This window comes from Aedes albopictus, chromosome 2, assembly GCF_035046485.1.
Source record: "Aedes albopictus strain Foshan chromosome 2, AalbF5, whole genome shotgun sequence".
Taxonomy (NCBI): domain Eukaryota; kingdom Metazoa; phylum Arthropoda; class Insecta; order Diptera; family Culicidae; genus Aedes; species Aedes albopictus.
In genome coordinates this window covers 184,565,921-184,592,049 of record NC_085137.1, presented here as the reverse complement: position 1 = coordinate 184,592,049, position 26,129 = coordinate 184,565,921, and the positions used below count along the sequence as shown (strand labels likewise).

Sequence of the window (26,129 nt, the reverse complement as noted above, 5' to 3'; positions counted from 1 at the left end):
AAACCTTCGGCCTAAAAAGATGCACTGGGTAAAAACCACCATCAATTACAACAAATTCCGGGAGGACGGAACCTGGAAAAGTCACTCGAAAAAACGCTGAAGGCGAGTACACCTTTTTATTTCCTTCCATGGAAACCTTAGATAAGCGTTTACAGTCTAGGATAGCCACATCAGGAATTGACCTATTTTTGAATCGACCAAAGCCGGTCTTGATGTCCTCACATGTCAGCATTTCGTCGAGGATCTTCCCCTCCACCTCCACTTCTCGTGCTGGCACATAGACCGCGTATTCAACAGTAAACGCTTCGTGTTGAGCAATTTCATTTGCTGCTTTGTAGCTAGGTGCGGTAACACGCAGCTTGGATGCTTTCACTTGGTGAATAACGGTCCCAGGATACTTACGCGTCAGCTCTCGAGAAATCAAAAGCATATTCAATGGTTTGCATTTGCGCCGGAAATAGACAACCCAAGGTCCAGGCGAAGATGGCTGATAAAACCGCGTACGAGCAATGATATCATTGGGAGGCGTTTCGCCTCCAATCGAATCGTCCATGTGGAAACAAATTTATGGAAAATAACTCAAAAGTGCAAAAGAGGAAGAGACAAACCTTAAAGTATTTACAGTGCACTTTCTTCCTTAGGACGACAACTGTTTGGTTTGTAAACCAAACAATGTTTATAATATATAGAAAAAAAATAAAGCAAAAAAAAAAAAAAAAACTTGTACTAATAATATACGAATTCAATTCTTATGTTTATTTTAGCGCACCCTGTAGGATGCAAAAAAAAAACGGTATTGAAAAAAAAGAAAAAATAGCTAATAAAAAAAAAAACAAAAAAAAAATGTTCTGTTATTTACAGTTTGTACACCCTTACCCGTATACAGTAGTTTGGGAACCACTGTTATGGATGTCAAAAAAAAGCACGTGGTCGAATGTGGACTGGGGATACAATAGACAAAAGCGATCAAAACAAATTGGGCGGACAAAAGAGTGTATCGAAAGAGTGATACTTATCTGACCGGAGCAGGTAGATATTTATCACAGGCAGGCAGATGGTAAAGCTGTCCGTCGCGTCTGCCTTCGCACCCGTCGCCGCCGTCCTCTTTTTTGACGGAGGGGCTGATGATGGCGATAATGATGACTTTTGGATGCGATTATTCGTTGACCTTGATGTACGATGATGCAAGCACCTCGCTTCCGCGTTGCGCTGGATACCACCTTGCGACACTACACTTCGCACAAGCAGGAGAATGCACGATATAAAAAACCTTCCGCAATTGCGGGGGAAAAAACTCTACTTCTACGAGGTCTATCGCGTGGTGAGATACGGAGCACACGTCCGACTCGTCCAAATGCACAACAGGGAATGTATAAGTGAGATTTAGCGGCCACGTAAGTACCCAAAGTGCCAATCCATTAGGGCTAAATCGACTTCCGCAATCGCCAAGAAGTGAATATTCTTATACCCGTGAGGCAAATTTGAAGCCTAGACGACAACAAAATATCAAGTCCAGGCAATCAACAATCGCAAAGCATAAAATATTAGTGTTGAATTAGTTGGAAAGCTTCAAGTGCAATCGATTTTTCATAAATAATGTTCAAGCGAATGAGAAGAGACAGTGAATTGATAAACTTATACATCAACGTATTTAATACGTAAACTTAACGTATTCTCAACATACTTCAGCGCAAAGGTTATAACTATGTGGTGTTGATGTTTCTTATAACATCTTGAATTGAAAGCAGACAATAATACGAAACGCTAGTGCAATCAACGTTCAATTTACGTTACTCTAACTTATGGTTAGGTTGATAAGATTTTTCAGTGACTTGTTATTGCCAAACATAGTTAAAACGTGATTTTAACATAATATGTGTTCAAATTCGATTATAGTACCATACTACAACATCTTTTTCAAATTTAATTTTCAAAGATGTTTTCTGTGTTACTTGGGTTTTCCCATCTGGTACTTGTTGTGAAAAACATGGAAATCATAACACATGATCCACAGCTTTAAAAGAAGGTGATGATTCCAAAAGCAGTTACGCCCTTTTGAAATGTTGGTGTCGATTTTTCAACAAAATTGGCTGTAACTCAAAAACGAAAAAAAGTGCATTCCAAAAATTTCAGCGATTAAAGCTTGTGAAATAACCTTCTCAAAAATATGTTTTTGAAAATTTTTCACGAGTTCGGGCATAGTTTTCCGGCATTTCTTTACAAATTTTCCCAACTGTGGAAAATTTTGTGGAAAACTTTTCCATTTCATATTTTTTGTGATTTCTGAGAAAATTTGCTTTCATTTTCTAGAAACAACCTTGCTTCTACGGTGATTTGTTCTTGAGTTATGATTTTTCAAAGACCACTTACTCAGGGGAAAACAAAAAAAATCCAACTGAGTTTTCCGGAAAAATAGGCGACCCTGATTTTTCTAATTTTTGTTTTGTTCATATATCCATGAGCCCTGCCTGTGAAAAAAGTTTTTTTGAAAATCTGAGACCCTTCGGCCCAATTTATACGATAATAAAAAAAAACCCATAGGCAACTTTTTTTCTCTCACAAAAAAGTGCAACAAACTGTAACTTTCCATAGAGGGCATTGAAAAATCTTAAATTTCACCGGTTTGTCAACCTATCTTATAGTCGGCGTCAAGTCAGAGGGGACCATGTGACAGAATCGGCGAAAATGAGATTTTGAAGGCATTTGATCAATTAGCTACTTGAAACATTCACATTTTCTTTTGATTGAACTGCGAAAATCGATAATAGTGTGCAGTCAGAGTGGAACAAATGCTTGATGTCGAAAGAGTTGAAAAAAAATATGTTTTTGTTAAAATCCAATAATCAAAATAGTTTATCATCAAACTGTGATACGTTTCCAAATCATATGCCTCCCTAACGCATTTTCTGATCATTATTAATCAAGGAAGCACGTTAAAATCCATTTTATAATAGTAAACATTGTATTTGAAAGATCACCGTGTTGAAGCATATAGACTGTTTCAGAAATTATAAATACACTTTGTTAATTCAATTAAATGAGCTGTTCTAATGTTTTTTACCAACTTGTTTCAGAGTATAGCATATTGTACTCCATATTTTTATGTTTCCTTTCAATTGTCTTGATATTTTAAAGAACACTCGAGTTCTCTAACAAATAACTTAATTTTTCAAATTTGCATTTGCACAAAGGTGTTTTTAATGATTTCAACATTATTTATCACTAAATACCAAAAATTATCTAAATTTTTATCACATTCGCTCTCTCAACAAGTTGTCTAAGTAATGCCTTAATCAAAATTTGAGAAAAATCGATAAAAGCATTCCCACAACATTTTTTCGGAGATCAAGTTTTTAATTTTTTAAGGTTTTCTACGGAACATAAAAACTACCACACAGTTTCTTAGCTTTCCTGAACGCATTTAATCTAAACATACTTATTTTTTCAGCTTATTCGATTCTTGAGAAAATTACTCTTACTAATCGAGAAATATCTTTTATTATCGATACATTATCGATTGTGTTTGGAAATTAAATATTTTATCTGTGAGATTTTTTTCTTTTATACTATGTTACATTTTTTACCACTTTGTGCAACTTCAAATTTTAATCATCTATTTTACAGAGCCCTATTTTTGACCTTTTACCAGAATCATCAACAAAATTGGTATTATTTGCTTCGTTAGCATGTTTACTATAAGAGCTAGAAGAAACTTTTTTGGATATTATGCTCAAATTGAAATGGCAGTTAATCGTTAGTGTATTTATAATTTCTGAAACAGTCTATATTGTGGCTTTTTCCGTGCAGACAGAGTGGACCATGTGTCTCTAAGAAAAATAGTTGGAATTACCTTATTCTTCGTAATCCTTTCAAAATCAAAATATCTTTGTTTAGTAGCTGTTGGGCATCATTTTGAAATGCACCAATTCCCGTTTTATAAAGAAATATATTTTACTGGTTTTTGAAAATTTTACTTCGTTCACTCTATCTGAACAAAGTTTTGAAAAACGCCAGTGCTCTGAATGAATTTTTATGTACTATGTAACTACAATATTACAAAACTTGCCGAACTATGAACATACATTCAAAATTAGTTATCCATTACATATTCTAGCAAGAGTTCTTAAATACGTCGTTTGCTGACTATCATTCATGTGATATTGAACAGTTGTACTTGGACCACTCTGACTGAACATATAAATTGTAAAATGTAATCTTCAGCATTATAAGAAAAAATATAAAATTTTGAACCCTCAGTTTACATATACAACACTCCTGTAAATTTTCGTCCTCCTTGTGGGTTTTTTTATCATATATGGAAGAACTTGAGTGCATAACGTAGTTGGTTGTAGTTTTTTTTTCGAAAATGGTTTAGTCAGAGTGGACCAAGTACAATCAGTTACTTAGCAATTACTTTGTTTTAAACTTCATTTTACTTTTTTTCGCAATCAATACAGAGTGATGCTTCGATGAATAGTTATCAAGATTTATCGGAAAATTACAAGAAAATTTTTTGAAAACCTCGAAATTCATAGAGTCGTTTTTCTCGAAATTAAGAAAAAGACACAGGGTCCTCTCTGACTTAACGCCGACTATATGTGCATCAATGGTACAAATTTGAGCTTGATTATTTAATCTTTCGCGAACGGTTGTACTGTCATATCTCGGAAACAAGTGAACCGAATTGAATGAAATTTTGAACATTTATCAACAGTATATTGATACTTGATACGATGCTATAAAATGTATTATCTTCTCTCGACGAATGCGATTATACCGGTTTGACTATTTCACCCATAAAGTAAAAAATAAGTCGAATTTACAACACCACACACAAATTACTAAATGTGTTTTTTTCTTCAATTCAAATAGGCAAATCCATGATTATATCTTCTTAGAGATATCTTGAGAACAGAAGTAGAAAATCTTTGAATATCAAAACTAAAATTTAATGACATTGATGTAAAAAAATACATTTTTTCGAGAAAGATCCAAAAAGTGTCAATCAATGATTACGTTCAAAAAGGACCTATGTTTTTATGAAGCATTAATATATTGTTGATAAACGTTCAAAATTTCATTCAATTCGGTTCACTGGTTTTCAAGATATGGTAGTTCAAAAATAAGGTGTCTAAAAAATAGTGTTTACGAGAATGCTTCGCGAAAGATTAACCAATACGAAGACAACGAATACGCCATTACGTCATACCTCCCGGATGAGCTTCAGAGAACCCTAACCCCCAGTCCTTACCACGCCCATCCTAAAAGCATATGTGACCAACTAATTTCGAGCTGCGACGAGTATCCTGGCCCCGTTCCATACTAACTATGTTGTTCAAGAAATACATTTGTACATAAAATACAAAAAATAGTTTTGGCTCCGCAAAGCGTTAAACGTGAATGAGCCCCAAATAAATGAACTAGATAAAAAAAAAGATTAACCAATCGAGCTCAAATTTGTACCAGTGCATCATATAAAAGTATGAAACAGTCAAAATATGATAATTTTTGATGCACTCTATGAAAAGCTGATGAACTTTTTTTGTGAGAGAAAAAAAGTTGCCTATCCCAAACATTTTGGTCACCCCCTTACCATAAATAATGAGATTCTTGTCAAAATCAGTTTGTTGCACCATTAGAAAATTAAACTAACCTCAGCCAAAAACTTACTCTACACGCAACCTGAGATTGGCAGATTCTAATACAGTTGGGTATGAAACATATACAAATATTGTATTAGGGCCTTGCAAATACAAAAATTGGTAGGTGGCAGTATACCAAAAATTGTATTGGCTTCCTAGAATCTGGAAAAGGAAAATTTCGCATGTGTGCGTGTGCTCTGTCGCACTGGTTTCTCATTATTTGTTCTATTTTTAGACTGATCATGGCAGCAGCGGCGGCATCAAATACCAATACATGTTTAAAAAGAAATACGGGCGGCGGCGAGAATCGAACCGAGGCACTGTAATGGTGATTCACAGTACCCTGCGCTCTAACCAGCACGGCTACAACTGCACATGGATAGACACGAGGCTGAAAGCCATCATCATCAACACAAACGTGGCTTGGTGATGGAAGTGATACAGCCGCCACACTGAACAATGGGTCCAGAGCCGCATTTGCGAAGACAAAACTGTTTAAGCTTCAGCTTTAAGTTTTAAGACACATATTGTGTTTTAGAAAGTTTATTTTCAATTGTTGACCCTATTCCCTATTATTGTTATGTTTGGGTGGTTCGTCTGGTTAAACTGATTCAAAAATCTGCTTTCTAATAATTTTATGTGCGATGCCATGATGGATAGTGATGGATCGTTTAATTAGAAATTCCAACAATAAACGGCAAATTTTAAATTTCATATATCTCAGGACTCTCACCACTTAGAAAGTTGGTGTCTTCGACAACGTTGTTAAGTGAGTCAAGGGCTTACAGTTATAATGGTCCACTAGGCGGCGCTAGTTGCACATTTGCTAAATCATTCAAATGATTGATATTTTTTCGTGAAGTAATCAACAAGCTGTAAGTTTGTTTTCTTTGAACGTGTCTAAGTCAAGTCAAAGGTTTTTCAAATAGCTATGTATTAGTCATAATTGTGCAATGTCGCATTTCATTCGGTTTACTTGATCCAGAGATATAGCAATTAAACGAAGAACACTCAAATATGAACTACTTTATTAGAGTTGCTCCAATTTTATGTAAAGTTATCCAATCGAGCCAAAATTTGTACCGTTTATAGCTTACTAGTTGTGCAACTGGCAGGAAAAATTTGAGAATGTTTGGTGCATTTTTGAAAAAGTTATAGCTTGCTGAATATATTTGAAATAATAAATAAAAGTTGCATGCTTCAATTAATTCGTAACTAGCGCCGCCAACTGACAGAACCTTGAACCAATCAGCCAATCAACTGAGCGGCCGTAACCAACCTAACAACATCGCCGAAGACATCAAATTTCTAAGTGATCTGAGTCCTGAGATGTATGGAATATAATATTTGTTTGCTCACTAGCGCTGCCTTGTGGTGGAATTTTGAATCAAACGACTCATCATTTGTTAGTTCTTGACCAGCCAAATAATATTGCCGAAGACACCAACTCTCTAAGTAACCAGGATGATGAGATATTTGGTATAAACATTTCATCAGTGTTACGTCTGTTTGTCTCTGGTATGACAGATATCACGTACCGTACATCTTAGCACCATGATTACTTAAATATTCGGTATACTTGGCAAAGTTGTTAGGCCAGCCAAGGTTTTACTGGTGATGGGCCGTTGGATTCAAAATTCCACCACTAGGTAACGCTGACGATAAATTAATTATTATATTCCATATATCTCAGAACTCTGATTACTTAGAAAATTTGTTTCTTCGGCAATGTTGTTTGGTTTATTAAGGCGTTTCAGTTGATTAGCTGATTGGTTCAGGATTCTGCCAGTAGACGGCGCTAGTTGCAAATTAGAAGAAGCATGTATCTTTTACTTATTATCTCGAATATATTCAGCAACCTGTAACTTTCTATAATATGTAGGGAATATTCTCAAATTTTATCTGCTAGTTGCACAACTAATTAGCTATAAATGGTACAAATTTGAGCTCGATTGATTAGTTTTACATGAAGTTGGAGCGACTCTAGTAAAATGTTTCATATTTGAGTGTTGTTCGTTAAAGTGCTATATCTCTGGATTAAGTGAACCGAATGAAATGAAATTTTGCACATTTATGACTAATATATAGCTCTTTGAAAAACCTTTGACTTGACTTAAATATGTTCAAAGAAAACTAAATTACAGCTTTTTGATTGCTTTACGAAAAAAAACATTCATTTCCATAATTTTGCAAATGTGTAACTTGCGCTTCCTTGTGGCAAAATTTCGAAACAAGTGGACCATTAACTGTAAGCCCTTGACCTACCAAACAACATTGTCAAAGACACCAACTTTGTAAGTGACCAGAATTCTGAGATATATTAAATTTAAAATTTGCTTGACCTCTAGCACCGCCTAGTGGTATATACAAAAGCATGCTAAGTTTTAAAAATTGCCTAAAACATTTTTAGCAAGTTGTATCCTTTTAAAAAGTCCACCAAAACTATTTTGATTACTTATTCCTCAACGAGTTTGATTTAATTGGTGCAAATTTGGGCTTGATTGATTATTCAACTTTACACGAAATTAGAGCCCTTCTATCTATATCTAGTTTTTGACTTCCGTTTATCAAATTACTGTACCTTAGGACTAAGCGAACCGAATTAAATTAAATTTTGAAAGTTTATGACTAATGTATTGGTCTTCATGTATCGTTGGACTCGACTAAAATATGACCAAAGGCAAAAAAGTTGCAATTTATTGAAAACTTTTCGAAAAGTTGTTATGATTCGAATGTTTTATCCAAGGGCTGAAAGTCTCTTTAATAAAGACAAATCAATCAAATCAATCGAATGTTTTATTTTTGTAAATTTGCTATAACTTTGTAAAACATTCTGATATTGTATAGAGAATAGTTAATCAGCAGATTTTTGGATAAGTCACACTTGATTGACCGTAATCATTTCACAATAATGAAAAAAAAAGAAATGGCAGAACTTGGCAGAAACATTTTTGTCTTCGTAAATACGACTCTAGACCCATTGTGCACTGAAAAGCCCGCATCCAGCAGGTTGCTGTTTGCAAGTGGAAAATTCCATGTAGACAATAGGACGCGAAGCTCAGCAGCGAAGCGAAAGTTATTTTTAGACGCAACCCGGTTCAACTTCTCGGGTTTGAATGGAGGTGTTTGTGTGTAGTGGTATGGAAGCTTTGAAACCGTGTAGCGCATCTTAATACAACGAATGGATTATGATTTATCACATTTTCTGTACGTTTTTAATACATAAATTGGTAGAAAAGGCATATCTCAATTTTTGGTAGCTTTTCTTGTTTTGCGTGTAGTTCCACCAAAAGAATAACGCATCGTACTGAACCAATAACTTGGTCACATTGTTGTGAACCATATCCCCACCCATTCACCCCCACCTCAAGACCTCCATCGTCAATTTGTGAATGAAACAGACCCAGAGTCCACCACTGACTGGCGCCAGCCAGACTAACAACGGAATTATACTGACTGCCGCAGCTATAGCCAGAACAACGGACGCTTTCCACTATTTATCCAACCGAACAATCGCATAAAGTCGGATCAGAGGGTGAGCCAGCAGCGGTTTACTGGTGGGCAGGAACGAAGCCTTGGAAGGTAATTTACCGCCTCGCATCGCATCGTCGTTAGGTGTGTTTGTGTGGGGGTTCCGATGCGGTTAAAGGAAACCCCTTGGAATGAAGGAAGAAAAAAAACGGCAAACGACATCATTGAAATAAACACGAACGTAAAATTTTCCCCACACACCGAACCAGGCAGACGAACAGAACAGGCGTTTCAGGTCATTTTCCATTTGTTGAGTTTCCGCCGCTTGCGTTACACCACGCTCTATTAAAATGCTTCAACGGATGGGGTTGTTGTGGGAAATGATAAGCAGAACCCCAAAAACCTTCAAGCTCTTTCTCAACACTTCAGGGTTGTGGGAAAGGGTGCTAAACGCTGAAATGGATTGGTTTCCGTGCCAAAAGGATATTCATTTAATTTTCATCGTCGAGCTGCTGAAAAGTGGTTTCGTTCCATTTACATCAGAGCAAGGACAGAGACTAGTAGTATCAGAATCAACTTCTAAAAATTTTCAAAAAATTCTTATATCTCATACTTTTAGCGGTTAACCAACCATGCTACCATCTTCTGCATTGAATATGATTGAAGCTGATATGAAATCTCGTTTCTAAAACCTTAAGTTATGATGTCCGAAGCACAAAAAGTGTTTTCTTCTGGTACTCTGATAGTAATATAGGTTACATCTCCATATCTTATAATCCCTCGAAATGAATTTAATAACCGTTCAGAAATATCTCCAGCACCAGAAATCATCTAAGAAAATATGAAAACGATCCAAATAGATCCAAATAACTCCATTCCTGTCTATTTCCTTCCCTCCACCTACCACCCACTGTTTTCAATACACTCATTTTCGTTTCAGTTATCCTCTGTAACCAAGTTCATCTTACCACCAGGCATTCCGAAATGAAAGTAAATTGCTTGATTTGAGTCAAAACAATATGCGGTGCGTGCCTGGAATCGTAAATCGAACCCAGATTTTATAAGCCTCCCAATCTCTTCCCGGTTCCTACTGCACGACGACGACGTCTTAGAATTAATCCAACAATTTCGTTCGTGAACACATACACCTAGCTGCCTCCTCGTTTCGAATAGACCAGATCTCCATTAGATACCTACCTAACAATGTCATTTCGTCTTTGTTTCTGCTTTCAGGTGAGTTTTACGGTGAGGGACGACTAGGACGGTGTGACGGTGGTGGCGTCCACTACTGATTGAAATTAAGCTCAAAACAAGGAACTGATTGGGCTTTCAAGGAGTACAGGTTAACTATGCTATATTGTAAAAAATGATTGTCAAAATGCATACGAGATGTAGGTATTGAATTGTGTGTACGAGATACAATAAAACCTCTTTTTATGCATGTTATTTGTATGCACTTTTAATTTATGCCAGGGAGTGTTATAGAGGAAAGCAAAGGAAGGTTACAGGGGACTTTTGAGGTATCACGAGAGGTTACAGCAGGGTTTAGGGGATTTTAGAGGCATTTTAGGAAGTTCTCAGATTCAGATATTCAGAGGCGTTACGGTGGAGTTTTCGGGGGTTTCGGAGCCTCTTAGGTGCGTTACATGGGGTCCGAGGGTGCTTAACCCTTTGAAGCCGGAATTTATGCAAGCGTTATTGTAGAGTTTTTTCCTACGTTTTTCTGTAGTTTTGGTGTTCAACAGCATAGAAAGGGTAGAATACGATGCAGAATATTTTTTCTGGAAATCCTAGGTCTTCAAAACTGTTCTTGAGTTTCATTCCTAAAGTCTACGGGTGTAACGATAACTTCTATCATTATATAGAGCTACGATTTGTATTTTATCATGTCCAGTAAGTCTTCTGAAAGTACAAAAGTCAATATCATATTAGTCCGGATACCCTAGGTCATCCAAACTGTTCTACCCCAAAGTCAACAAGTGTAACGGTAACTTCTTTAATTATACAAAACTACTATTTGTAATCTGTCATGTTCAGTAAGTCTTCTGAAAGACAGTATCATAACAGTCAGGATTTCCCAGGTCATCCAAATAATTCTTGAGTTCAGATCCTGATGTCTACGTGTGTAACGGTAACTTCTTTCATAATATAAAGCTAAGATTTATAATCTATCATGTCCAGTAAGTTTCTTGAATGTTTAAAAGACAGTACCAGATCAGTCGGAATATCCTAGGTCATCCAAATTGTTCTGGAGTTCAGTTGCTGAAGTCTACGTGTGTAACGGTATTTTGTTTTATTATATAAAGCTTCGAATTGTATTCTATCATGTCCAGTAAGTCTTCTGAAAGTACAATATACGGTATCATATCAGTCCGGATACCCAACCCATCCAAACAGTTCCTGTGTTTAGATCCTAAAGTCTACGAGTGTAAAGGTAACCTTTTGTCACTATACAAAGTTACGATTTGTAATTTATCATCTCAAGTAGGTCTTCTGAAAGTTCAAAAGACAGTATCAGATCAGTCGGGATATCCTAGGTCATCCAAACTGTTCTGGAGTTCAGATCCTAAAGTCTACGAGTGTGAAGGTAACTTCTTTCACTATACAAAGCTACGATATGTAATCTATCATGTCCAGTAATTCTTCTGTATGTTCAATCATGACAATCATATTGGCAAGGGTTATCCAAACCATTATATTGTTTAAAATCTATCATCTACACTACAGCACTGCCCTGAAATATGGACAACATGCAACATTGTATCTACTTTATTTATTTGTAATGAAACTGAAACAACATTTCTTCACCACAATACCCGATGGCTGCAATTCTTATCCTCGGCCGCGTCCCACATTTGTCTTCAGATTTGTGCTCGAGATGTGGCTTTGTCAAATCTTCAGCTTAGCTGGAATTTCTTAGTTGTAAAGAAGTTCAGTAATCCTGAAATATCTCAAAGGTATTTTGGAATGGCTCTGAGTTACACAGAACTTCACAGATCTGGGAGGGTTAGACTAGACTAGGTATCGTAACTTTTTATAGAACAAATAACGATTGCAACGAATGCAGATTTCAAAAAACAAGTTTTATAAAACTTTGAACATGTTTAAATGTTTCAAAGGTACGGAACAATGTCTACTAGTCTTTCAAGATTATAAGTAAACATCGTTCATTATGTATTATTATTTAGTGTAGCAGGCTAGCATTGCAAATGTAGATATAAAGTTGTGTACTCCATGAAAGATTTTTTGACCAAAATTATCTCAAATCTATCATGAAGTGACCCTTAAGAGTTGAGAGGTTCATGGATCTTATTTAGTTATGTAACGTTACTATCTAAAACGAAACCACCCCATGTTCCAGTGGTTGTTTTTATCAACTAAGCTCCATAACAGTGAGTATGGCCCATAATATCCCAAAAATGTATAACAACACCTCGAAATACTTTGGTGAATACAGTAGGTATAGCACTACTTAACAAACAGACAAAAGCTATTATCACAAGTGTTGACCTGAGGCAATGATCTCCGAAGTGTTTTGGTTGATCTGGAATAGCTGAAAACTAACTTGGAATGACTCATGAAATGCCAGCGGCATTATTTGTAGATTACAGTTGGGTGTATAATGTTATAGTTCATTGTGAGAATAAGTACTGTTACTGTCAAGAGCTAAACTTCTCAGTATGCCAGATATGGCTGATGTTACGAGTGTAGACTTGAAATTCTAAACTCCAAGATAGTTTGTCTGACCTAAAATCCCATGGTGTCTCTATATGGCATTTGAGATTTCAAGAGCTTAACAGATCTCAGCAGATTGTGAAAACACATAAAGCTTTACTTGTACATTTGAAGGACTTCCTTATAGAACAGTTTGAATGACCCTGAATATCCTAAAGGTTTATGATAAACAAGAAGACTTCAGATTGGTCCTGTAACCACGGATAAATATGCAACGTTACTCAGTATAGTGGATATAGCTGTTGTTACGAGTGTAGACCTGAAGTTCTGAACTCTAAGGTATTTTGGCTGAACAAGAATACCCCTATAGTGTTAATAAATGACATTCTAGATGTCAAGAGCTTCACGGATCCCAGTAGGTTATGCAATTCTATTGTTTATGGCGAAAATACATAAAATTATTCTTGTAGATTTGAAGGACTTAACTACAGTACAGTTTGGAACACCTAAAACATCCCAGAGTGTAAAATACGTTTGGATATTCTTGACGAAGGTTATATTAATACATATGATCGTAACCCATATCCAAGTTCATCTTTTAGAACAACTGGTATGTCAATTATTTGGTTTTTACAAATTTCAAGGTGTTCAGGATACTCTAGGTTATCAATGAAGTCTCAAATAAAAATATTTCTATTTTTCCCTAATAGAGGACTTAATTTGCAACAACTTTGCCGAAGACAGTATTCTGTTTTAATGAGTATGTGAATTTTTACAGCCTTTTCTATGTTGGGGTCTTATTTGACCCCTCCGGATCCAAAGGGTTCAGGGGGATTTTAGAGGCTTTTCAGGAAGTTTCAGATCATTTTCGACGGGTTCCAGAGGCGCTACGGAAACGTTTTCGGAACTTTTCGGTGCGTTACATGGGATTCAAGAGGATTTGGGAATGAAATGCCTCTGGAACCCGGTACGCTTTGCATGGGGTCTACAAACCCCCTAAAACGCACCTGAAAACCCCTTTAAATGCCCCTAAAATGCCGCTAAAACCACTAGGAATACCCTTTACATGTTCCTAAAACACCCCGAAAATCTCTTAAAATAAAGTACCGTATTCAGCTGTTCTATTTTCGGTAAAAGTTCCGATTACCGAATGTTCAGCAACATATTACCGAAGTTCGTCAAAAAATTACCGAACTTTCGGTAAACTCTACTGAATCATCGGTAATGTTTACCGAATGTTCGGTAAAAAATAGCCGAACTTCTGTAAAACTGTACTGAACTTCGGTAATCCAAACTTTTACCGAAAATAGAACAGCCGAATAAGTGGCTCTAAAATAAGTGTGTACACTGAAATACCTTGAAACGTCCCTCAAACCACTTGCAATGCCCACAGAGATCCCTTGAATTGCCCTTAAAGCTCCTTGAATCGTCCCTGAAACCCTCTCAATACTATTGAAATGCCCCTGAAGGCTCTGTAATCCCATCAAAACGCCAACAAATCGTGACAGAACGCCCACAAAAGGCTCCTCAAATCCCCTGAATCAACCCCTTAAAACGCCCCTGAAGCCCCTTGAAACCCCCTTTTTCGGGCTTTTTGGGAACTTTCTGGAAACCCTCTTAGCCCCACCTCAAATGCCCAGGAGCAAGACCTGTTGTCACGAACTATACACAGATTTCTCTCTTTTTATGGCTTTTTAATTTATGGATATTTTTAATTTATGCAGTCCCAGTCAGGTACATAAAAAGAGGTTGCAGTGTACCTCGATTTAGTGGGCATTTCAATTTTCAAAATGTCTATAAAATCGAAACGAATTTTTATATATTATTTTATTTTGATAAAAGGCTTGGCGTTTTTGACATATATTACCACTACCTCGCTAGCTTGTTATGATCGAAATCTTTTGTCTCCAAAATATGTATGGTTAATTCAAAAGGCAATATTTTGAGTAATTAACATTAGACCTGTTCACTTTTTTTGACCTACCCGTGTCACATCAAATTATCAATCCACATGCAAAAACAAGTCTTCAGTCCAAAAATGAGCCAAATTGATAAAGGTTTAGAGGTGTATCAAATCGATTTTGTGTTTTTTTCGAGCATTTTCACGAAAATGTACTCCAATATCCAGAAAATTGCACCGAAAAGGTATCAAAAACACCATTAAAATATAGTTGGAACAATACTCTACAACTTTGCCGAAGACACTACGGTGTTTAAATTGCTTATTACAAAGTTATTCAACAATTTTCGTTAAAAAATCGCGAAAAAATACAATATTTTTACGGTTTTTCATGTAAAAGTCATTTAACTTTACATTGTTTTAAGTGACTAATCTAATTAGCTATTGCTCCTATGTGTTGCGAACATTTCGTCCATACATCATTTTAGTGTAGGAATTCGTTTTCATTGACTAATTATCAAATGTATGTCACGTTGATACTAAAAATCGCAAAGAGTTGCCAGTACAAAATTAAACAAAGTTACCCATGATTAAAACGTCATTACATTTCTTTGTCGCATCTGCATCAGTTTCAATTTGGTGTAGATGGTTGAGCATGAGACTGCCGATTCGAAGATTCAAGGTTCGAGCCCTGGAATAGGATTTTTTGCGTCTCGATCCAGCTATAAGTTAATGAGACTACGCTCTGCATCTCATTGCAATTCGGAATCATAGCCTTGTTTCGAAACCGTGTAGTTGTTTTGCTTGTGGCTAGATAGAAGCAAGTAATCTCCACAGTTGTATGATAAATTTTGCATCCAGAAGCAGTTCCATCATCGTATTGTTTTAGCTAAAATAATCGGTATCAAACAGATGTCCAATATTTCGTTCAGCTGATCTCGTCGACACGATTTCTTGTCAACAAGTAAACTAAATATCTAGCTAGTCCTGGAATGGGCTTAATTGGTAGGTCCCGATCATCATTATTTGGGAGATTGCGTGTAAGTCATGGGTCATGGCTCATGGCAGATTCATCATCCTAACTGCTACAAAGAAAGAAAAAAAGTTTATTATGTATTTGAGCTTGAACCTGGGACCTTCTGATCCGCAGGCTCGAGTCTTATCATCTGCGCCATCTCTGATACTTGAATCAAAAGACATTAGAATACGATGGCATGACGTCTTAATCATGGGTAACTTTGTTTTAATTCGTGCTGGCAACTCTACGCGATTTTTAGTATCAACGTGACATACTTTTGATAATAAGTCATTGAAAACGAATTCCAACACAAAAACGATGTATGGACGAAATGTTCGTTACACAAAGGAGAAATAGCTAATTTATTTAGTCACGTAAAGTAATGTAAAATTACACGACTTATATATGTAAAATCGTAAAAATATCGTGTTTTTTCGTGATTTCTCAACTAAAATTATTGAATAGCTTCGAAATAAGCAATTTAAACACCGTAGTATCTTCGACAAAGTTGTAGAGTATTGTACTAACTATATCCTAACGGTATTTTCGGCACCCTTTCGGAGCAATTTTCTGGATTTATGAGTAAATTTCTGTGAAAACGGTTAAAAAAACACAAAATCGATTTGATACACCTTTAAATCTTTATCAATTTGGCTAAATTTTGGACTGAAGACTTGTTTTTGCATGTGGGTTGATAATTTGATGTGTCACGGAGAATTGGAGAAAAAAAGTTTCAAAGTGAACAGGTCTAATGAACATACACAATAACGTTATTTGCATAAATGTTCCAAAAAAAAACAAAAATTTCAGAAACTTTTCCAGGATTTCTTTGAAAACGTCACCGAGGATTTACCCTGGAGTTCCTTTGCGAATTGCTTCATAAAAGTTCCTCTACGAATTGCTTCAGAAACTCCGCCAGAGATCCCTTCTGAAACTCCTCCAGGGGTTCCATTGGAAATTTGGAGATTCGTGACAAGCATTTGATAGAATGTGGTTACTGGTTGTGTTATATTTATCATGTTACAGATTTTTGCAGAAAATCTTCCATGTGTTCCTCCAAAAGTGTCACAAAGAATTATTTTACGAAATCTGGCATAAATTGCTTCACCAATTCCTCCATGATTGCTTACAAATCATTTCAGAGATTGTTTGAGAAATTCTCCCAGGGATTGCTTCGGAAGTTCCTCTGGATATTTATTTAGAAATTCCTCTAGGCATACGTTTGGAGAATCTATTGGAGGTTCCTTTGGAAAACTTTCCAAAAATTTCTTTAGAAATTCTTCTTAAAAAATTAAAAAAAAATATTTCGGAAACATTTTTGTTCGGCCAAAATTCCCTCACCGATTCTTTCAAAAACTCTTCCGTGAAAACATTCGAAAATTTTCTTCGGGGATTTGTTTAGAACTCCTCCCATTATACAAATTCAACATAGAATTCTTTCAAAGCATCTTACATGATTTACTTCTAAAATTCTTCAATTTTTATTCAAAAAATTTTCATGAATACAAGCGATTTTCAGCCCTCAGCTGGTTCGTCTCTTAGGTACAAGCAGAGATACCTACGGGGATTCTTTCAAAAATTCGTTGAGAGAAAAATGTTTGGACATTTATTCAAAAGTATACCCAGTGAATCCTTTAATAAAACTTTCAACGATGCCTTCAGAAACTATTCCTGAGCTTTTCAGAAAATGTTTCAAAAGTTCTTTCAAAAATTTGAACTGAGGTTTCTTTGGAAATTCCACCAAGGATTTCACCAGAAATTCTCATTGCAACTTCCAATATCTCCAGAAATTCCACTAAGGATTTCTTGAGAAGTTTCACAAAGAATTGTGTATGAGTTTATGCAGCAAATCTTCCAGGAATTTTCTTAGAAAACCATTAAGAGATTTTCCCTATTTTTTCGAAACTTTTCTAGATTTTTTTTTTCGAATTTTTTTTCGGAAATTCCTTTGAGCATTCCCTCAAACGATCTTGCAAGGATTTTTCCAAAACTTTCTCTGGTGTTTGCTTAAGATTTCTTCTGGGATTCTATTTATTTAAACTTCTGTCAGAAATATTCTTGGGATTGAAAAATTGTGAGATCTTTTCGGGAATTATCTGTAGATATTCCTATAGAAGCTGCCCTAGAGGTTCCTTCACAATTTTTTCGAGGGGTGCTTTTAGAAAATCTTTCATGGCGTTGACTATAAATTCGACTCATAAATTTGTTACAAATTTTATTTTTGTGTTACGTTATATTTTCCCAAGTGAAATGCATATTTGTTATGCTCTGAAGTGATAGAGCATCTTGAAATATCATCTGTCTCTTATTGATGGCCTACATTTAGGTCATGTCGGGCACTGATATTAACTAGAAGACTTCCCTAACAGAGACATCAATAGGGAGACGTCTCACATTAAAATCTGATTCAGGATGCCCCTTAGGATTAGAAATTCCTAGACAAAACTCAAGCTATGAAAGCAACCAATGCTGCGAACAAAAGGCAACCTGCCAGAGGAAATACGATTACAGGATTCATGATGGACCAACAACATTAATGAAACCTCGACATCCTCGACATCGGACATTGGTATCCACTAGGGTAACCGGGCAAAATTTATGTTCTGTGTTGTACATGTCCAAATGTGTTGTCCTAGTTTATAACACATTTGTAATGTTCCATTCCAATATGTTATATTTTTGTGCATTTGTAGTGCTTCATTATTTTTTCGTAATAAATTCTTCAGAAATATCTCCAGATTTCCTTTACAGATTTCTTTACAAATTTCTTCAAGGATTACTTTGAAAAAACTTCCACAGATTTTTCGATAATTCTTCCATGAGCCCTTGCTGAAATTCATCCATGATCCATTTAAAAAATCTTTCACTAGTTCCTGAAAAAAAAATCTCCCAGGGATTATTAAAGAAATTCTTCCAGAGACTCCTTTGGAAACTCCTCGTAAATTTACTTTGAAAAAAATCACCCAGGAAATCCTAAAGAAAAACAATCAGAAATTCTTTCACAAAATCTTCTAGGGATTCATTTGGACTTAAGAATGTCCTCCAGAAATTTCTCTAAAAACTTCTTAAGAAAATCTTCCAAAAATATAGCATGGATTCCTTAAGAATATACTTCCAGAATCCCTTTCAAAAAATCTTGCAAATTATTTCCGAAATTCATCCACGAACTGCTTCAGATTTTTTTTTTCAAAAAGGTTTCTCTGGATTTTTTCAAATCCTTCATGTAGAAATCCTTCCAAGAACTTTCTCAAAAATGCTCCATGGATTTTTTTTAAATGATTCATGAATATATTAAGAATCAGAAAATCAGAAGTCCTTCGAAATTTTTTCAGAAACTTTCTAAAGAATTATCTCCAAGGATGTCTTCAGAAATTCATCAAGAAATTATTAAGGAAATTCCCAAGGCTTCTCCACATTCCTTTAGATGTTCCTTCAAGTCATTTCTCTTCCAGAAAATGCTACAATATTCTTTTTAGGAAGGCTTAGAAAATCCTCCAAGAATTCCTTCAGAATTTTTTCTACAGTTTCTTCCAGAGATTCTTATAAGGAATCTCACGGAAAGGCTGGAAGACATTCTTGCAAAGATTCAAAAATAGAAAGCCACACAGAGATTTTATCAGAAATTCCGCCGTTCTATGTATTTTCTTAAAAAATCCTCCAGGATTACCTCTAAATTCATAAAAAAATGTCTATGATTTTAAAGGATTTCTGTAGCGTTTTTCCAAATATATCTCAAGAGGTTTTGTTAGATATTCCATCAGAAGCTCCCAGGTGTTTCTTCAAGTATTCCTCCTGAAATGTCGTCAAAAAATCCATCTTTGAATTCTTAAAATATTCCTGTTTTTCAGAAATTTATTCAGGAATTCATTGAGAATTGACTTCAGATTGTTTTGTAAATTCCTTCTGAAATATCTTCAGCGATACTATCGGAAATATCTTTAGAGACTTTTTCAATATTTCTAGAGGTACTTCAGAAATTTCAGCAGGGACTTCTTCAATAGTTGTTCCATGGATTCTTTCAGAAGTTCCGTCAGAGATTCCTCCAGGAATTAATCCATGGGAATGTACCAGTGAAGGGGCGCTAAAATCGGGGAACCTTGACTAACTAGCTCTGATTTTGCCATGACAGCACTGGAAATAACTTATCACACATCTTGTCAGTAATCTGCCGAAGCATTACAATGACCTGTATTTGGAATTTGATACAAATTTTGGGATTCATTCTGCTGAGTACACGCCAAGATAGTATAAAACATCTACTAAAAATATCAGGAATTCTCGGTGAGGAAGTCATGAGAAATCTTGAAAGAAGGTTGTAGGCAAGCTTTGAGAAAAAGTCATTTTTTTATGTTTTTTAAATATTTTTTATGTGTGTTATTAGGCCTTAAATTTTGGCAGGATATTTAAATTATTAGAAACATTATCCGATACTAAAGTTTGAAAAATTTCGAAGAAAAACAGTATTAGAAATATATTTCGTTCTTCCTGTTTCGCCAGAAAATCATATCCATCAAAATATTTGCGTTTTGGAATAGGATATTTACGGTTAGCATTGCACTGAATGCCTAATTGCTTTACAATATCACGAATTCATTACATCGAAGCCAACCTGTAGCTAGCAGCTTGTCTTTTCGGATCATGATTGGTGCGGCGTATTAATGCTCCCCGAACTGGTTTCACTATCAAATTGATAGTGAGTGCAGTTAAGCTGTGACGCATGCTAACGAGGAGGGTTGACAAGTTCACAAGTGTCACTGGATGGTAGGCACCAGGACAGCGACGGCGATGACGACGCCAAGCCAACAGAATTAATATGCATTAGAGTGGGTCAACGTTGTATGGAGAAACTTTAAATTTGATTGTATCATCCCGGAACAAAGCTTTTTCAATCTGTATTAGCGCCTAAAACAACTGTGCAAAATTTGGGAGCGATTGGTTGCGTCCCCGTATTCCGCATTGCGATTGAAATTTGTATGGAAGTTAGTATGGGAAAACGTACTTTTCTGCATTTTACTCTTAAGTTGAATTCTTTTGTTCAATACCATGTAACTAATGACGTTAAAGTATAGCCTAGGATATGCCGAGAAACTTTGCCGAAGACCGCAAAGTGATCCGACGCTTGTGAAAAAAGTTATTCGCCTGGTAACTTAGGCCAAAAATTGTGATTTTATTATTGATGTTATTCCTTTACATGTTAAATGTTAAGCACCACCGGGCAATCTGTACGTTATAACTTTTTTCACAAGTGTCGGATCACTTTGCGGTCTTCGGCAAAGTTTTTCGGCATATCCTAGGCTATACTTTACCGTCATTGGTTAGATTGTTTTAGAAGAAAAATTTCAATTAATGAGAAAAATGCAAAAAATCACGTTTTCCCATACAAAATTCCATACAAATTTCAATCGCAATGCGGAATACGGGGAAGCAACCAATCGCTCCCAAATTTTGCACAGTTACTTTGTACGCTAAAATGAATCGAAAAAGCTTTGTTCCAAAAAATCGACTTTGTTGACCCAGTCTAATATGCATATTACTGGACGACATGTGGCACCTGTTTATTATGTAAACTTGTGCCGTGCCGGTCGTTTTGTGTGATTGCTGTTTTAGTACGCGTAAGCGGTAGTGATTTAACGACAGTAATTAACTCCGCTTATCGAGCGAGCGATGATGTGCGTGTTGTTTCTGCCCCTGCGATGCTTTTAGTGGATTGAATGATAACTATGTGGTTTGGATGTCAATTGGCTGTAATGAGCGTTCGCTATCATTAACGATGATTGATTGAAACATTGAGCATAACTGGGTAATGGCTCCACGCCTTTTTGTATTTACCCACCTGAACCGTTATCAGGGTTGCAGGATTGTTGTTCGGCATTATTGCAACATGGGCAGCCCACCGTATCCTTCCAGCTTTGATCACCTTCTGGATGCTGGGTTTGCTGTAGAGTGCAGTGAGGTCGCCACACCGCCCATGATCATCCTTCGCACGCGTTGCTCGAAAACTCCAAGTGCTGGCAGGTCCTTTGAGCATGGGCCATGTCGTATGAGTCTAAAAATATATTAACACTGAAAATTGATTTTTTTTATTCATGCGGCATAGAAGCATCATTCACCCTTGAAGCCAATCCACAAAACCCATCTCAAATGAAAAAGATCTTCAATTGAAGTATTCCCTCGATGGCATCCATTACTTCAAGCTCTCCGACAAAATGCCAGCAGAAGTCAGCTTCCCTCCACCGCCATTGAATGTCTCTGTTTGCCTCAGGCTCATGCATGCAAGTTCTAGGCCACCAACCTGCCTGCCTAGCACCAACCAAAATGGGAAACCATCACATCATCGTTTCCCCAAAGGACAGGTGACGTGAGCGCTTTCCACCACCACAGCCACCAGCCACCCACTCACAACTTCAACGACAACGACACATGGCAATGGCAATGGCAGTTTACTGACTGCCTTTTATGTTGGTTGGTTGGTGCTGCGCTGTTGCGGTGTGGTGGCAATTTTTCACTGCACCGAGACACGATAAGAACTGGCATTCCCAGTGCGACACATTCCTTCCGGAGCGGTGGAAATTGGCTTATTGGTTGGGAACGGTTCTGTTCTGTTGTCGGTTGTGGGCATATATCAAGGAAGGTTTCTGGTGGTTTAAGATATTGATTGTTTTATTTTTGCTCTGAATGTCTTGATCTGTTTTCTGTATGAAAGGGAATATGGATCAGGCGAAAAGTAAGTAGGAAGGATTTTACTTTGATAAAAATAACAACATTTCGATTTGTCTTAGAATTGTGATAGAGGAGTTTTATAAACGACTGCTATGGTTGTAACAGTCTTTCCGATAGTTGGGTACCTAAACATTTACCTAATCTATTTAACCCACAGTCTGTCTTCTGCTGAAATGCTCCACCACTCACCCATAATGTTCCTCGAACGATCAATCCCTTGTACTTGCACTTGAACACAAATGTTATCACTTGTTACAAGTTTCCAACGCTGCAACCGTCTGCTTCCCATCCACCCCAAAAACTGACTACACAAATCTTGATTAGCTTAATTCTGTTCTGTCAGTTGCGGTTCGTTCGGGACGAATGGCTCGAAATGTTCATTCCGTTCCTGTTGACAGCCAACCCAGCCACCTTACAAGTATGGCACCCAGTCAGTGTCGACTGGAAGTTAAATTCCACCATTGTAAAGAGGTGTTACTGACGACTGCAAGAGTACAGGGAAAGAGGAGTCTTTTGCATGCTACATAGATATACACGTACATGTACGTACTAACCAGAATGATAGATATAGATCACGTCTGCAGCATTCAAGTGAAAGTCAGCGGAATAATTTTTGTGGTTGGGATCGGATTGAGAAGAGTAGGGTAACTAGGACGCCATCACAGTGCAACGAAGAAATCTTTCTCTGTGGTTGTGAAATACGATGTTTCATATACCACAAATCCACACACACTTTTGTTTGCATACTCCCTAGACGAAGACAACTTGTTGTTTACATTTTCCCGACGGGGAAAAAGTGTTTTTTTAAATAATCTAACAAGTTTTGCTGCATTCTTTGCCGCAGTGAAATCTAACTTTAAAGTGTCAAAGAGCTTTTGCAGCGTGTGAATTGAAGGTTGGTTCAACAAGTGAATCTGGCGAAATGAGAATTGAACGATGATGAAGATCAATTCGGCTGGCTGCTGCTTTAGTGCGGTTGCCTCCGTCGTACGCAAAACGAGAAAAAAAATTTAACTCGTAATTGGATTGCTAGTGCTGTAGGGACTGGTTATTGATAGTCTACATCTTTTTGCTTGAGGGCCCATATAGCCGAGGCGGTAAACGCACGGGTATTCAGCATGACCATGCTGTGGGTGACGGGTTCGATTCCCGGTCGGTCCAGGATCTTTTCGTAAAGGAAATTTCCTTGACTTCCTTGGGCATAGAGTATCTTCGTGCCTGCCACACGATATACGCATGCAAAATGGTCATTGGCAGAGGAAGCTCTCAGTTAATAACTGTGGAAGTGCTCATAGAACACTAAGCTGAGAAGCAGGCTTTGTCCCAATGAGGACGTTACGCCAAGAAGAGAGAGAGAGAGATCTTTTTGCTTCCATCAGATGAGTGGAGCGGACCGGGTGTGATGGTTAGAACACTTGACTATCACGCCGAGGACCTGGGATCGAATCCCACTCCCGACAAACTCACAAAATGTGAGTTCTTCCTTCGGAAGGGAAGTAAGGCGTGGGTCCCGAGGTGAACTAGCCTAAGGCTAAAAATCTCGTTAATACAGAAAAAAAAAAAATCCATCAGATGAGCCATTGGCAAAGGTAAGCTTGAACATCTGAAATAATTGGCTATTTTTAGTCTAATATGACGGGAATTAGCGCATATGACTAAGTAGATTTCTACCCTATCTTGACTATGGCTCAAAATTTGACGTTTGTGTCTTCGGTGGAGTTGTTCATACGGATGAAAATCTTCAATTCAAATGATTTTTGGTTAGAAATTGATTAACTAGGTGATGCTGTAGCATAATTGATTTGATTTGATAATATCTCAGCTCAACAGAAGAATATTATTTTGGCGTTTTCTGCAAATATGTTTATCTGGCCAAACTTAGTCCGGTAGTGTAGTTATTTGTAAGAAATCCTGCGAACAAGATATAAATATGGCGTCTTCAACAAAATAGTTCAAGTAAGATCTACAGCTAAAAATTACCGCAAATGATATTTTGATCTACATACAAGGACCCCTGCAAAGATTTATCTATGAGAATATTCAGCAATTCTTCCCTATTATTTTCAATGGAATACTCCTAGGACTTATCTTGTAATTTCTCCAGAGCATCCTGCAGGGCCTTGGCCCATATTTTTTCCTGGAATTCCTCCCGGTATTTCACTCAGGATTCCTCATGGCATTCCTTCAAGTCTTATAGGGGTTCCTCCAGAATACTTTCAGGAATTCCTCCCGAAATTCCTTCGCATATTTCTCCTGGGATTCTTCCCGAGATCCACCCAATATTGGGGCTCTTTGGTTGATTTCTCATTAAATTACTTTAGAGGTTTCTTTAACCTTCCTTAGTCCCTAAAAAAAAGTTACAAATAAGACCCTGGGGTCATTTTTGACCCCAAACTTGGAACGGCTCTCAAAAATCAGTGACTGAGCTGATTTTGATTTTCTTTGGCCCAAATGAAAGCCACACATGTCTAGTTTTCAAAACCCCCGGAGAGTTCCGGATTTGGTCACTGTGGCCACCGGGAACCTGCTTCAACTGAAAAATGCCGCTTTAGAGACCCTAACTTTGGCAAGCTATAACTTTGCAACCAAACAAATAATCAGGACCGTTCAAGAATCGTTGGAAAGGTATTCACGTGGACTTTGATTAAAGACATTAATATTGACTAATTCTTAAGAACCGGTTCCGGAAATCTGGAACATCCGGAAAGTAATGTTTTTCACGATAATGTGCTAGAAAGCACATTCATATTATTTACAGGATAGAAGTTTTTGCATCAAACTTCTTTAGGCCATAATACATTCTGTCGAGAACTATTTCTGTATGTTTCTGGTTATGTCCCGTCCTTCTGGAACAGGTTCCAGGGATCCCACAAGATGGCCAACGAGTTGACTGTAACGAAATTGAACGGTTTTCCGCGCTAAACACATCTGCGTTGGTTAACTCATGATGAAATCTCAATAATTTTACATGCTCCATATTGTTGTGATATGTAAAAATATTGTTGGACATTGTGGTCTTATGTGGCCACCGGAGTGACCACCGGAGAAACCCGTATTGAGGGAGTTTCATGTTTTTGCAACAAAGATAGGCATTCGACGGTTCTAACTTCATGTTTTTTCATGGCCATGTGGGTCCTGGCATTGAAAAGAAGAATTGACCATTCTGGTCTGTTTTAGCTACCGGAATGACCACCGGAGATATCCGTATTGAGGGAGTTTCATGTTTTTGCAATAAAGATAGGCATTCAACGGCTCTAACTTTATGATTTTTCATGGCCATGTGGCTTCTGGCATTGAAAAGAAGAATTGACCACAATGGTCTGTTTTGGCCACCGGAGTGACCACCGGAGAAACTCGTATTGAGGGAGTATCATGTTTTTGCAACAAAGATAGGCATTCGAAGTCTCTAACTTCATGATTTTTCATGGACATGTTGCTTCTGGTATTAAAAAGAACAATTGAATATTCTGGTTCGCTTTGGCCACCGGAGTGACCACCGGTGAAATCCGTATTGAGGGAGTTTCATGTTTTTGCAACAAATATAGGCATTCGACGGCTCTAACTTAATGATTTTTCATGGCCATGTGGCTTCTGGCATTAAAAAGAAGAATTGACCATTCTGGTCCGTTTTGGCACTGGCTCGGTCCACGGCGACGGCGACGACGACGAAGTGATGATGAAGAATAAATTAACGACAGTTTGG

General features: G+C 37.0%; 1 protein-coding gene across 2 annotated transcripts in view; it reads left to right on the top strand.

Moving 5' to 3' along the window:
• The window catches only part of LOC115258767 (alpha-protein kinase 1), a 567,285-nt gene that overhangs the window by 452,253 nt on the left and 88,903 nt on the right, over positions 1-26,129 (top strand). Inside the window, exon 2 of one of the 2 annotated variants that reach the window (XM_062850836.1) lies at positions 10,347-10,504. The exons of the other annotated variant lie outside the window; for it this stretch is intronic. The gene's annotated coding sequence lies outside the window, so the exon portion shown is untranslated. The remainder of the gene's footprint in view (positions 1-10,346; positions 10,505-26,129) is intronic. 2 annotated transcript variants of the gene reach the window in all.